Genomic DNA, 15,402 nt, shown 5'->3' with positions numbered 1-15,402 from the left:
AGTAAAACACAAGGGTTCAACTGCAAAAGAGGGCTTAGGGCTGTCAAATAACTGGTTTTTCAGTTCAGCTGCCAAGCCAAACATTTGAAAAAGAATGTTGTTCAAACTGAACCAAATTCACAATTTTTCCAGGTTTCCACACCAAAACCACTACCATCCCCACCCAGCCCACTGTACTTCGTTTGACATGAAATGTTCCATGTGTCTCAAGAGGAAGCATTTTTTGAAAATACAAATATTTGGAAAATGCAAACATAAAAGACAAGGAAATACAATCCAAGATTTACAAAATTGTTGCAAAGGGATTGTTCTCTCTGAGTTTTTATATACAGTTCACTCTTTGTTATACTAAGAATGCTTCCTACTGTATTGAAGCCACAGCTTCCAAAGTGAGTACCATTAACATAAGGCTGAAGAATCATTCTTACTCTATTGCTCTTTCACTCCCAACTATCACTGAAGTGGTTTACATGAAGTGGCTTATTGAACTGGTTCCATTTTGGAATTATACAAAAAATAATTGCTGAGATACTCCTATGGGGAGTTAGGAACACAAATTCAAATTTCTGTCTTGATTGGACAGAGCAGGGGTTTGAGCTATGATCTGATTTCGCTTGTGTGACTCATTACTGAAGGATTGTGAGGCAGGTTCTCACCCCTTGTATTGAAAATGGTTCACTTTGCATGCAGCACTTAAGTGGCCACCACCAAAAGTGGCCCCCATCTTTAAAGCCAGCTGACTAGTACAAGCCCCTGGCAGAGAGGCCATCAGACCTGCAGAGAGCTCCTCTGAAGCAAAAATGTGTAAAGAGGAGCAAATGAGAACATATTAAAGCAGACCTCACTGCTGCTCATTGCTCATGTCCTGTCCCAAGAGACAGGACAGCAGGATCCAAATCTCCAGAGCAGAAGGCAGAATTAAACCACAGCATCCATCCTTGCAGATGAACAGCTTAACCACCAAGAGAGGAGGTAGAAGGCCTACTTCCTTCTCACCTCTGCCAGTATTCTCAGATGAAATTTTCTGGTAGATAAGAATCAAATTATCCTAAATAATTCACTCTATGCCAGAAGTGACCTTTTTTGACACTAAATTTTTTCCTAGAAGGTATATTTCCTTATTTTCCTAGAACGTATACACACACTTTGAGAAAGAACAGTCCTTCAACCAGGAATATCCTGACTCTAGTAAAGCAAAAAGTCTGGTAAATATAATACCAAACTATTCTAGATAAGGGTTGTTATATATTATAAATTGTGTTGATCACACATATACTCATGGTAGTAGCATATTTGGAAATGCTTGTATACATGAAGCATCAAGGCACTGCATCTCAGATCAACTGCCTGATTTACAGAAAAGTTCTGGAGAAAATCCAGCCTTTGCACCATTCCTACTCATTTCTACAATCTATGCTCTTTTCTGCATCTTGGCACTATTTCCACAAGGCATTGGTTGGACAAGCAGCAAAACTAGTATCAAATATCTGAATTCATGAAGGCTTGTGAAGAAATGGCCCTTCTGTTTGGTAAGTTCTGTACACCTATAGAGATGCCAACATCACAGAACCACAGAATGTTGAGGGGTTGGAATGGGCCTTAGACACCATCTAGTCCCAATCCACCCTGCCACGTGCCGGGACATCTCCCACCAGATCAATTTTCTCAGAGCTTCCCTGCAGACCCTCTCAGACACTGGAAGGTTCCTGAGGTGCCCACACCACCTTCTCTTCTCCAGGCTGAACAGCCCCAACTTTCTTCATCTTTTTACAGGAAATGCTCCAGTCCTCTCAACAACTTCAAGGTTCCCTCTGGACTTACTCCAACAGTTCCATGTCCTCCTTGTATTGGGGACACCAGAACTGCATGCAGTGCTCCAGGTGGGGTCTCAAAGAGCAGAGGGGAACAATCACTACCTTCAGCCTGCTGGCCACACTCCTTTTGATTCAGCCCAGGATTCTTGGCAGTGATAGCAGTAGAAAAATATCTTTTAAATACATTTATCAGAAGCAATGATTTCTAATATGACAGAGAATCAATATCGAATATTTTCACCTCATACTAGTCACTCACACTTGCTGAATAATGGCATGAATCAAAGCAGACCCTATCCCAGAAGACAGATCCTAAGAAAAGATGCTGTAACTATGTACCTGAGCTTGCTGAAATTTAATTCCAAGTATGCTTTTTCCAGGAAGAGACAGTTAAAACCTGTTAAAAGCCAACACCAACCACCATATATTTTGGCAACATTTTCTTTGAATGTACCAAATAACTAGGAGGTGGCACCTTTCTTTCAGCATCAGAGTTTGAGAATAAGACAAATAGAAATTTTATGAAGTAGAAAAGTTTACTTCACAAAATGCCTTTTAAGAAATTATGAGCAGGATTAAATCAAGAAATGACACTTTTACTCAAGTAGTGGAGATGAGAAGAAAATATATTTAAAAGGGGGGAAAAAAGAAAACTGAAAGTAGTGCTATTTTTTGTTTGACATTATTAACACATGGAAACATAGCTTTTGAAATTGCATGGAATTAAAATTATTTTGTAAATGTTACTCAATACACTTTAATTTCCTTTGTTCTCTTTTTCATGGAGGCTTAACTTCTAATCTCCGGCAGTTATCATTATAGCTGAATCCTGCATTTATTGCTCAGGGGCAAAAAGCCATTTGCAGAAGGTTATTAGGTTTATTACTAAACAGTAGCTATGTGGAAAAAACATCATGTCTTTGAAAGAAGACCTGGCATGCAGAGAACACTTATGACTGAGTAAATTCCATAATACTTCTCTAAGTAATTGTTTTTGCTTTCTGCCATGTTTTTGTGACTTTCTGTGTCCTTTTCACTCCACTTTAGGCATTCAAAGTGTACTGGTTAGCTTCTTGGCTAATGATGAATTTTAGCTTCTAAATGTTGCACACAGAGCTGGTGTTCTCACCAGTGCTTTGCTTTACCTGCCACAGGAACCCAGCTATGGCTGAGGGCATAGTTGGAGGGCACAGAACTCCAGCCACTGCCCAGGAGCCACAAACATCTTCAGTCGTGGAGCTGCATTCAGAACACACTGCTTAAAGACAGACAAGACATTCAGAAACCAGCAACAGCGAGTTGAATTACCACACTGGCACAGCCAAAATATTTCTTCTTCTGTGCTACCTTGTTCAGCAACATCTGAAGAAACTGCCTCTCACTGAACTGTGGCACACTGACCTCCCCAAAAACCCAAACAGATGAGAATGCCTTAAAACACAGCTGGATTGCTCACAGGCAGAGTAATACATTCAGAAAGCATTGCAAGACCTCTAGCTTACATAGCTTTACTGTGGGAGGGCTTTAGTTGGAGCTTTTAAATATTAGCTAAGGAAAAGAGCTGTTTGTATCATTTCAGCACAACTCTTTATTCATTCCATTTGGATTTCTAATTGTTGCTTTGCTCTTGCTCCGTTAGGGGATCATCAGAAATTTGCAGTATTCTGGACATTTTCAAACATTTCACATATTTTTGTGTTACAACTGCTGTGGATCACATGACATGCAGCTGTGTTAACATATTTAGGGTTTGGATACTTACAAACTCCTGCACTCTGGAGTATTATTTTTCTACTTGTTTACATTTGAGAATTACTGGATTTTGTTGGGTTTTCTAACCACAAGGTTAGAATTTATGGAGAAAAATTAAGTAATAAATAGGTACAGTGTCTTATGTTCGTTTTTCATGTCCTGCCTGCCAGCAGAAGGATTAGAGAGATAAAGCTGGTTTTCTTCTGTGAAACTGCAGCTAGTCCAGTTATAAGCTCACAAACACCCCTTTCCATTTCAGCTATACTTTGACCACACAAGTATGGTTTACAGATCATGGAAGTTACAGAAATATATAGCAAAGAGCTCCCAACAGCCTGAATTATGTATCAGCAGGAAGAGCTTCCAAGGGACCTCTCCATCCCTGCAGTGCTGAAAACCTTCCAGGGAAAATCTTCCTGGATACTGACAATCTCATCTAACTCAGGGAAAACTGTACTTTCAGCCAGCTGCTTCATTGTGGGAAAGTACCAGTTCATGGAAAAATTATTCATGAACACAAAATTTTACCACTAAAACACAGAGCTTTTACCTGCTCAAATTCTGTTAACAAAATAAGTCCAAGACTTGCCTCATCACTTAGTTTCATAGAGAGAAGAACAGACCCCATAACTCTTTCTAAAGGTGCATGACTGCACCATAAACTAAATGTACATTATCCTGTTTGAGGATATTTTTTTTTCTTTCTTAACTCTGCAAGTTTTTTGGTTGTTGTTCTGTTGTTTTTTTTATAGTGCAAACAGCATTTATGGTGGAATCCGAGGCATGCCAGATACAGATACTGGACACTAGTAATAAAGTTCTTATCACAGATAAATCTGTAATTGCACATATAAAGAAGAAACTAATTGCACTATCTCTGAGGCAAATATCTGAAATTACATAGACAACACTTCCTAAATAGAAAATTTACAACAGAATTTGTTCATAGGGATTGTTGAAAGTGATTTAATTAAAACATGATGGATCAGTCAGTTGACTGCAGATGATTTAATGGTCAGTTCTCCAAAATCAGCATTGTGAAGTTTGGAGAAACAATAGCAAATTGAATGTCTGAAGACCTTGACAGAGTATGTCACCTTCTGAGGCAAGAGTGCCTCAGAAGAGACTCAGTAAAGGAATAGAGTCCTGTCCTTTAGCTGCTGCTACAGGTGTGTGTCATAGGTGTTAGTTTACACCTGCCACTCTCAGCCTCAGACACACTTCAGCATAAAAAGTTTGCATTCAAATACCGTCCTTAATCCAATTTCAAAGAATAAAAAAATAAGATTTTTTTTTAAATGCCCAAACAAAATTTCTTATAACAACCTCGAGACTTCTTCAAGAGTAAGGGGAATGATACAAATGATTAAATTTTTCCTATCTGAGAATAAGAAGCACACTTTTGCAGAATGAATGACTCCCATTAGTTAATCTGAACTACTGTTCAACACTTAGTTCTAAATTAGAGAGCAATACAATTTAGGGCACAGTTCTAACTTGACCTTGCAGATCTGGTATAAGGTCTCCATTTCCAGAGAGTGCCACTGTTCTGCTACAGCTGATAAAAACTTGGACATTCTGCTCTGTAGGGAGACATTTCCAAACAAGTCTTCATTCTAAACAGAAGTCAAAATATGGCACCTCCAAGTTTCCTGCAAGAAGTAAATGTCAACAACATTCTGTCTTAGAAAAATAAATGCATTTCATTGCCCCAAGACCTAGAATTGCTTGAGGAACACCCCTGGGGAGTAGGTTGCACTCAGACAGGGCAGATTTTCGACATCCTCAGAAATAGAACTGTTTCAGCTACAAACCCATCTGGTTTCACACACAGCCAGCTTTGATGCACTACACATTCCTGACAGCCTTTGAGTTTTGCTCATATATATGAAACAGAATCTGCATTTGGGCTCTATTTTATCCAATATACATTCTTGCTTTCCCTTTTCTTTCCCCTTTGCCGCACTGTCTGCCTGCACAAAGAACTGGATGTTACCATATATGATCAATAGAATTATTTTTTTTCTGAGACAATACAGAGGTTTATCAAGTCTTCCCTTCAGTCTCAGTGACAATTGAGGATTTCATTGAAAAGAAAACTAAAACAGTCTGGTACATCCACATGAACCTAGAAAGAACTGGTTTCTTGCCAAATACAATGTCACCATCAGGGTCAAAGCTTTGCCATCAGACACCATCTGTCTCCTTCTACTCCAGGTCAAACCTCTATTTAAATGTAATAAAAATAAAAAATAATAATAAGTTTTTTTCAAAAGCCTATCCAATCCAAGCTATAATGCCTCAAGACTTAACAGAAAATTGTAGTGTCACACTCATGCACCCTTCTTACCCTGATCCAAGAAGATGACAAGCAAGGCAACACCAAGATAAACCCATTAATTTCATATTTTCTGATCCTTTACCTTGTACTATATCCTTATTACTACAGCTACCACTCACTAAGGATCAGTTCTGACAGAATTCCCATTACACTTCAGCTATCCAGTTACACTGATTTTGCTTCTGCTTTGCACTTCTGCTTAATTGCCTGATAAAGCTCCAGATGCCTCTTCCGATTCTGGATGGACAAGGAAAAAACACCTTATCCTAATACCAGAACCATAATGAAAAGTATAAATAAGATTTGCCACAGGAGCTCAAATCACAAGTGGGTGCAAGGAGCCAAGATACACAGGAGGAAAGGAGCATAGAAGAATGAGCAGGAGTAGCATGATGAACTTTTTAAGTTCATCAGTTTGGCCAAATCAATTGTAGCATTATCCAGAATGACTAGCCTCTATTCAGAAAGAACATTTGTCACAGTAAAGACTGTTGGAAGATACATTAAATATTTCTGCTTTCCTTAGTAGTCCTATCCTGCATTCCCCATTGGACAGGGAAACAATGTGATTGTAAATGGACAACAGGATCACAGATGGGAAGCAATGATGTAAGCAGCTGTGAACAGAAGGGATGTGTCCAACAGGAAGCTTTTCTGCTCAGAAATGGGTCATTCTCTGAAAGTATTTGAAAACCTTGCAGCACACTGAAATGATTTAACCCATCTCAGAAATGTTTAATGGTCTGTACAAAAGAGTGTCATGTAATATCAGTACTAACCACTTTGAATGAGGCAAGTTACTGAGAAAAAAAAAGCCTGGACAGTACAGGTGCCAGAAATGTACCACTTGATCCCAAGTGCCAAAAGAAGTGACAGGTTAAATATCCAAACTCATCCTTTTCTATCCTCTGTTAAATCAGCATTCCACATTCTTTTTTATACATTGGAAGTAACCCAGTGTCGACACAGGTGAAAATGTTCCTAACCAGCATCTATCTAGAGATTGTGACAACAGCCATGGCTTGCATAGTCAGTGTACAGTTCTCTTTGTTTTCAGGAGTACAGCCTACTGGAATCAGTTATCTGAAACAAATTTGTCTGGGTTTTGCAAGCAATTAATTTGGCTGAAGATTAAAAGTGTTTACAATGCAGTCAAGTCTGCCAATCAACATGCTGCTCTGTGATTGTCCTTCACAGAATTGCATACTTCTCACCTAGACTTGCCATCTCCTGGAAAACAAGGATTCCTTTATTTCACCTGGAAGGTGTAGCTATCCACAGTGAGGGAATAAAGGGAAGGCAGAAACCATAGAGCACTATCTCATTTTGACAGACACGCTACAGTGGCTAAGAGGCCAAGAACGGAGCATTTCTATCGCATTAAACGAATCAAATATTCACAAGTCACAACAGCTGCGGAGGAAATCAGCCAACACGCTGGTAAACACACAACTGGCACTGCGAGCTGCCCCAGCACATCAGCGATAGTGCAGCTCCTGCCTCCCTGCCTAGAGCCAGTGCCTCTAGGAGGCACTATGGAACTGCAGTGCAGGGCACCTACGGCAGTCAGAAAAGCAGCCACAGCCATAAATCCTCTTTTCACATGTTGTTGTTCATCTGCTCTCTATGAGGAGATGATTTATTTCTGTGGTAGGGAGCTACTCAAAGGAAAGCCTCAAAACATCCTAACAAGGATAAGTGTGACATATGTGTTATGTCAGCCACTACCCATTAGAAGGCCTATTTCCTAGAACTGACATAGTTGCAAGTATTTTCTGTAAAACAGTCAAAGTGCTGACACCTTCTCTGATATTATGAAGGTCATTGTGAACTAGAAAATGCAACTTCTACTGATCTTTTTGTTTAGTCTAATTGTTCAGAACATTCTTCATAAAACAGCCATGTCAGGATACATCATGCTGTAAATGCGATATACATACCACATGATATATATCCTCCACCTCAGTATTCTGGGCCAAGCTTTTCTTCACACTCTAGATCCTCATGGATAATAATTCTCTCTCCATGAAGAATGAGCAGTGTTCATCCTCTACAAATCAGCATTCTGGTCAGGGGCAGAATGAGACTCCTTTGCTTCAGATAGTATGGGTGGTAAAGTTCCATCTTTGTTCAGTTGAACTGATCTGGTACAGATCTGGAGTAACATAGTGATGAGTCAAGCTCACTATGTTTGCCCGTGGAGTATTTTATTGTGTTCTTTTTGTCTGTGGTTCATGTACATAATCAAAAAGGTCACTCTACACTGAAAGCAGTTGTTTTGCCTTTGCTAATGGAAAAACAATTCCCCATCTCACAATCCATAACAATAAAAATAAGAACAACAAAACTCCACCCACATGAAAGAAACAGCCAGCAAGAAGATCCTATTGCACAACATCTCCCCATCTCATAGAGGCCAACCCATCCCAATTCTCCCCAGATATCTGTTCAAGAAGCTGGGCTATAAAGCATGCCCTGAAGGTGAACAGCTCCAAGAGCTTTTGGTCCTTTGCTTGATCCAAGCAATTTCTGTGACTCATTGTTCTTATTTCATGACTGAATTTAGTTTAAGGTCAATGTGACAATGAGGGTGTCATGCTTGGACAGTAAATGATATACAGAAAAACAGATGTTAACAGGTGTCTGCATATTATTCCCAGTTGCCACTGGACATATATGCTTGCTGCATGTTATGGTACAGAAAAATTTGGATTCTGAGCTAATTAATTTGTCTTTAAAATTCTTCATAATTGTTTTATTGGAACTCTACTTTTATTGCAACTCGTGGCAGTCATTAAAACTTTATGGCTTTTTTTGTTCAAAGGTCAAATATGCATATGATTTAATTGAAAAATAGACATTTTCCAACTGAAAGAAACAACATGTCTCAGTAGCTTTTAACAGACATTTGGGGTTGACGGTTTGCTTCTGATTTTTCTTCTATTTTGCTGTGGTTTCAACCAGAAGTTAATCCACAATCTTTCAAAACGTAAAACACATTACCTGGAGAGAAGAAAGTAAGTTTAAAAATTCCATTTTTATATCAGCTTGGAAAAAAAATTCCAGGATGTTTTCACTTCTTCCCCCAAAATTTTCCATTTATGATACTAACAGAGTTGACATACATCAGTAGCAGTAAAAGCTTTAATTTCTTTGTTGAAACACTTCAAGTCTTTGAAAACACTGTCAAAATCAGCATTACCTCCTGTGAAGGAGAGTCCAGGGTAAAGTCCAAACACAGCATGGAGATTATTCTGTAATCAGAATCAGAGATCTGATTCACTGCTTGGTCACACAGAATTCTCCACCCCTCCATGCCATGTCTCCCCCTTTCCTCCATCAGGAAATGTTTTGCAATGGCACAAATCAAGCTCCTGAAACCTTCATTGCAAATCAAAAATCAAGACAGCTCAAGGCATATAATTTGGGTTATGATTTGCAATATTCATTAAGAGAACAGCCAATTCAGGCAAAGAAAAAAATACCCTAAGCAAAAATAATGAATACAGAGTTTGTTACAGCAACAAGACTGATGGTCTCATCTGTAATGATCCAACAGTGGCTGCCTTTATATGGTACCTTGTTTTGATTTTCATATCAATAATTACATTATGTGCCTCAAAACATCTGGCTGGCTGGTTGGCTTGATTCATGTTAAAACCATCCTGTCTGTGGATATGCATTGGCATAGGAGCTATTACAGAGTTACATAACAGATTGCAGAAGCAGAAATGATTCTTCAAAATTTTGTGCGACACCAGGTCCGGGGAGCGCTCACCGTGCTCACTTCTGCCCTTAGAAGCTACGACTTGAATACACAAACTGAGCTTCCCAATGCCAAATGAATGCAGTGGCACAAAAATTCCTCCTTGTTCTCTTCTCCAACAGCTTCCCCCAGGCACAAAGTCAACACCAGAACTAGCACACACTGCATGATGTCACCTTGTCACCGAATGAAACATAGAATGAGAATTTCTGCTGCACATTGTCCTGACAATTCCTGGTCAGTATGGTCATGCTGGGTTATAACTTTCAAATAAATTGCACTTTTCTTTTGGCTGTAAGGGTCCATATGGCTGCCCATTCACAGGGTTTTGCATTTACTACCTCATGTGTGGCCTTAAGCACCTATGAGGCAGCCTTCAACTAGGTCAGCTAGTCTAAAACACTGCCATGGATTTGTCTGGCTTCTTCACTTCTTGGTATTGAATGGATTCAAACAGTTTAAGGGACTGTTGGATATTTCTCTAATTTGTTTTGAAATTACTATATACTTTTTCCTCATATGCAGGGCTACAGAACCTCATTGTGAGCTAACATGTAAAATAACTTTAAAGCAATCACTAAAAAGCCTGTATTTCCTTCCCCGTTTTCCTGACTTCCTAGACTCCAACCTAAACTCTCAAAACAGCTTTTTCTGTTTGGGGTTTCAGTATTTACCATGTGTTTATCTGCTAGTTCTAGGACCAAAGCACAGGTTTATGTAGCACCAGCTTTCAAATATCTTCTGACCTAAGGGCAAAATGTAAATTCAAAAAATAGAGCCACAAGTAAATCATTACATTATTTGCAATAACCATTTCTTACAACTGTCAAAGTTGCCAGACCACCAGTTCTAATTTTATTTACATTGAAGAGAGAAGCTATAAAGTGAGTGGGGAAGAAGAAGAAATTGTCTCTACCTATTATATAAGTGGTCTTTTAAGACATTTTTAATATTATCTTTCATATTTACAACCAAAGTACTTTGAAGCCACAAGATGCCTGTTCTGACATCTCCATTTAAACAAATACAAGTAATTACACTGCTCAGCATAGTGTATACAGTCATTTGTGTTTGCCCAAGGTTGTTATCAGGAAGACTAATGAGTGTTTGACATTCTACAGCATCTGAGTTTCCTTGTACAGGTCAATCCCTTCAGAGCAGGTAGTGGCTGACAGATGTCCATGTGCATGGGCCACTTCAGAGCACATGGTCCAGGGAGAACACTTAAGCTTAAAATTGGTTGAGCAGTGGCTGGTTTTGTGCTGGAACCATGAAGACCTGCAGCACTGAGTTGATATTCTGGGAGAAGAGATGGTTTGACTCTTCTAGAATTTCCTTCATTCCTCTCTAAAGCAAGAGCAGAAGCCAGGGAGAAAAGCACAAGTCAGGATCTCCACGAGGTCCCTATTCTGGCACCAGTGGTGCTAGATACTTGGGGCACAATTCAAAGACACACATTAGTTCTAAAGGGAAGGATTTAATTTTTTGCATGACTTGTCTGGATACATGATTCATTCAACGGATCAACAACAAGGTCCACTGATAAAATATAAAATATCTTTTAATAAAAACTCATTTCTTGCACCAAAGTTAAATCTTTGCCTGAGCTCTGATTTCCACAGTGATTTTACAATGTGAGGTTTGAAGAGTCTGTATTTTCTAAAAGGACAGATTGTAGGTCACGGATTAAGAAATGGTTATAGACATCTGAGTGAAGATTCTTTCCACTTAATTTTTTTAAGACATACAGCTCTGTGCAAATTCACAAGCTTCTGACAGTCTCTCTGATCCAAATCTCTATTACTCCTCCAGTACATTTTCCTCTGCCTATTCCCCACTCCTCCCTGTATCCTAAGGCCAAATTATGCAAATAAATGTCTTGGGTTTTATGACATAGACACTCTTGAGAAATATTAATCCAATGTCACATTAAGTTTTTCTTGCTTCAATTTCCCTGACAAACTTGACAGACAGAGTAATTTTTCAAAAACCTCACTAAGATACAAGTTATCTTCCAAATAAGTGCTAATGCCTAATAAGGCAAAGCCAAAACAATTCTATGATTTTGTACAGAGAATTGTGCAAGTCATGCCTTTTAATGATCATTAAGGTTTTTTTTAATTATCTTTAATTCTGAAAGGGTCTGGTTGAGCATGTAGAGGCAATAAAACTTTTCATTTAAACTCCCTAATAGATGAAAATTGTAAATTACAATGTATAAAGTCAGGGGTGCCTGATTCACTAGACCTCAATGTTCAAAGGAAAAGGCATGTCCTAAGTCCAGACAGATTAAAAGCAGAGAAAATCCTAAGCCAGCACCCTACTGTGAAACTACAAAAGACCAAAGGACTTGTCAATATTTGCTGGGCTATATAGACCCACCTGACTTTGTTGAGCAAATCACTGATATAAATTCACAACCCTTATCCAACATACACATGAAAATATGTGTTTGCACACACACCTACATATACATGAATATGTACACAAATACAGCTACTTGGGGAAAAATCAGGCTAGCAGAGCTACAAGGGATTTGGGTAAGAAGTTAGAAAGCAACTAAATGTCATAGAACATATATAACTTTGACTTCTTTAGAGATACAATGCTGCTGAATCGAACATTTGTGTTACCTACTGTAGCCCTCATATTGCTGTGGTTGCAAAATTGGTTTTCTTGTAAAGGTAGTTTGTCTTCCTGAAAGGACTTTCCATCTCAGCCTTTACTCAGTCAGTAGCCCTATTGAAATCAGTTCTAATCTGTATTTGCACAACAGAGCAAGACCATGTTTCAGTACTGAAACTAAGACATACCTGCCCAGAGAACCTGATCCTGTTTGCCTCCTGCATGAAAACAGCTTAGTTAGGAACAATGAAGCCACTAACACAGCCAAGGCAAGAAGTTCTCACCTGAGAAGGATTAGTAGGAAATCACAGGAAAAAAGTTTTGAAAATCCATTCCTAATGCCCAAGGTATGAAACTATTGTATAATGTAATCAAGACCTTTAAGAGTGGCAACCAAAGACCCGTGATATGTTCTGATTCAATTGCAATCAGCAATTGAATCTGTTATATAAGTCAGAGCAGAATGCCCTGAAAGTTACCTTTGACCTTAAATGTAGTTGAACCCTAGTGACCTATTATGGGCATTTGTTTTTCTCTCTATTTCTATTAGGAAGAGGAAATACATTTCAGGTTACCTGTATTTCTCCTGAGCAATTTTTTTCAATTCCAACCTGTCTACCTCATCAAAACTGCGTCTGCCTTCCACTCATCAGAGCACACAAGATACTTTCCAGGACACAGAAGGACTGCCACAGTACTGCTGTGAAAACAATACTGAAGTAAATTCAAATTGCATGTATCACTCCTGGTCATTATTATTTTATTATTTAATTCTGGAGTTAATATTCTGGATGATCACTGTCAGCTGGGGATGTATATTTACCATACCAGCAGTGTTGTTAGAGTAAAGAGAAAAGATTTAAAATTCTTTCAGGATGAAGGTCATGAGGTTTTGGGTTGGGGCATTTTGTTGGGGGTTTTAATTTTTTGAGACAAACAAATTTGTCTCATCATATAAAAAAAATAAGTCAATAACATCAATCCTTTTTCCTCATTAGTTCTTCACTAACAACATCACTGTGATGTTTTCTCAGATACTTCACTTGCATTAGAGCAATTTTGTTGTTTTTCCAGTTCCAAAGCAGAACAATAATGACAGTAGCATCCAAAAGAGTTTCTTGTAATTGCCTAAATTGTACAGCACCTTACCAGGATGTTAGTAAAACAGCCAAAGAATTTCACATTATAACACTGGGCATATCATCTGATATAGCAATTTTGAGCACATTTTCAGACTAGTCAGAGTTTATAAGCTTTCCCAACTCTAGTTTAGCCAAAAGTCTTTCATGGACCATCTGGTTCTAATGAAACAAAACTAGAATATTTGGTGTCTTTTTCACTATGTTACATTAAATTAAAGCTTAAAACATCAGTAAAGTAAAATCCATTCTTTTTCTATTATGTTTTTTAAATTAAACATTAGGTATTTTGGCTAAGTAAATGTGTTTATTTTAGTAAAACTGTACAGCATATACTGTATGATACAGTCAGCAGAATCCTCAGTTCACTTACTCTTGCACATATTCCTGGTCCATATCCCACTGAGGCAAAGGGAAGTGTTTCCATTGACATCAATGGGCTCTAAATGAGGTTCCTGCTGTGAGTGACACCACATCCTTACTCATCCTAAAACGTGAATGAGGTTTCAGTACTTCTCCTGAGAGAAAAGGTGCAAATTACGCTTACAGTAGCTCTTCCTAAATTATGTAATAAAAGGACCCAACTGTTCATCCCATACACACTTGGTAACCCAGCTGAAATTCAGTGAAATCAAAAGATAAATATCATAAGAGGTTTTATAGTGAGAAGGCATTGTGAACTATATAATCTTTGTACATACTCTATCTGGCTCTAAATTGGCACTTTGGGTGCAACTTTCACAGGTACCTGCAAGATATCTTCCATCAGTTGTTGAACAGCAATGGAGTTTTGAGAATCCCACCCTAAATGTGGCTTATCACTTCTGATCTCAGCCACAATAGGCTACAATTCCCTGCACTCCACCATCAGTCTTAAAAATTTGTTCTGCAAATGGAAATACAGAACAAGATTTCAGAAGATGGGTCAGAGAAAACTCCATTTTTAACATCAAAAGTGCCTAGTTCTGTAGACTCAAAAAGGCCACATCAAGCAAGCAAGAAGGTCAACCAGCCACTGCCTGAAGAAGCTGCCATCTTCCACAACTCAGCTAAGGTCAACTGACAGCAAACATGATTTCTTACTTATGAAACCAGTTTGTGTTACTGCAGCAAGTGGCCATCATCTTTTTTCTGTCTATTTTTCCTTGCAGTTCCTATCACTAGGAACCTTCACTGCAGAGATTTATCCCTCTTGTAGAAAACCCAATAGTAAATATCCCACACACAAATATCACAGAGGCTGACAAAGATGCAGATACTATTCAAAGGGGCTATCACAGCCTGTTCTGCTCTGTTCTATTCACTCCGTCAAATTTTCCTGGTAAGGTACCCTTCGTTTTGTTTCTTCTTTCTGTTTTTTTCTCCTTTCTCCTCCATAGTTTCCAGGTTATAATTACAAAATAGCTAGAAGAGATAGTTCCAGCCCTGAATTCCTTACAAAGTCCCCTAAACAGGAGTTTTTCTGCAGGAAGAAAGGGCTGAGAGAGGATTGCATGAATTGGCCCATACGGAGTTACATGCTAACTGTTGTTATTGTTCTCAGAGAGTGCATTTAAGGTTTTGGGAACAAACAATAAAACGAACAGCTGAACAATTTTAATCATGGCCCAGTTCCTAGTTACAATTATTTTTAAGCTGTCTCACCATTAGCTAGACTCTGATTTTTTTTTTCCCCAATGAAAAAGTACATTATGTAAAACTTAAAGAAATACTGACTTTAAATGACAGGAAAAGTAAAAAACAGATTAAAATAGATTCTGAAATCTAGCATGTTATGACTTGTGCTATTAGCCCTGCATTTTTGTATGAGTTACACATGATTTTTAAAATATTCCATTCTCTATATACCTCATGTACTAGCCAGTTCTCTAGGAAAATATGCTTTCCTAGATAAGTTGAAAGAGTGGCCTCTGAACTATAAGACTAGACAGAGAATATCAGATTTTGACCACAGACATGTCTGAA

At 38.5% G+C, this 15,402-nt stretch overlaps 1 long non-coding RNA gene across 1 annotated transcript in view; it reads right to left on the bottom strand.

Annotated features, from left to right (window-relative positions):
- LOC139589767 (uncharacterized) overlaps positions 1-15,402 on the bottom strand; it is a 184,239-nt gene that overhangs the window by 96,411 nt on the left and 72,426 nt on the right. The gene's annotated exons all lie outside the window — the stretch shown is intronic.

Source organism: Agelaius tricolor, unplaced genomic scaffold (assembly GCF_023055355.1).
Source record: "Agelaius tricolor isolate 1412-34295 unplaced genomic scaffold, bAgeTri1.0.p SCAF_5, whole genome shotgun sequence".
In the NCBI taxonomy this organism is placed as follows: domain Eukaryota; kingdom Metazoa; phylum Chordata; class Aves; order Passeriformes; family Icteridae; genus Agelaius; species Agelaius tricolor.
This window is presented reverse-complemented; position numbering and strand designations above follow the sequence as displayed.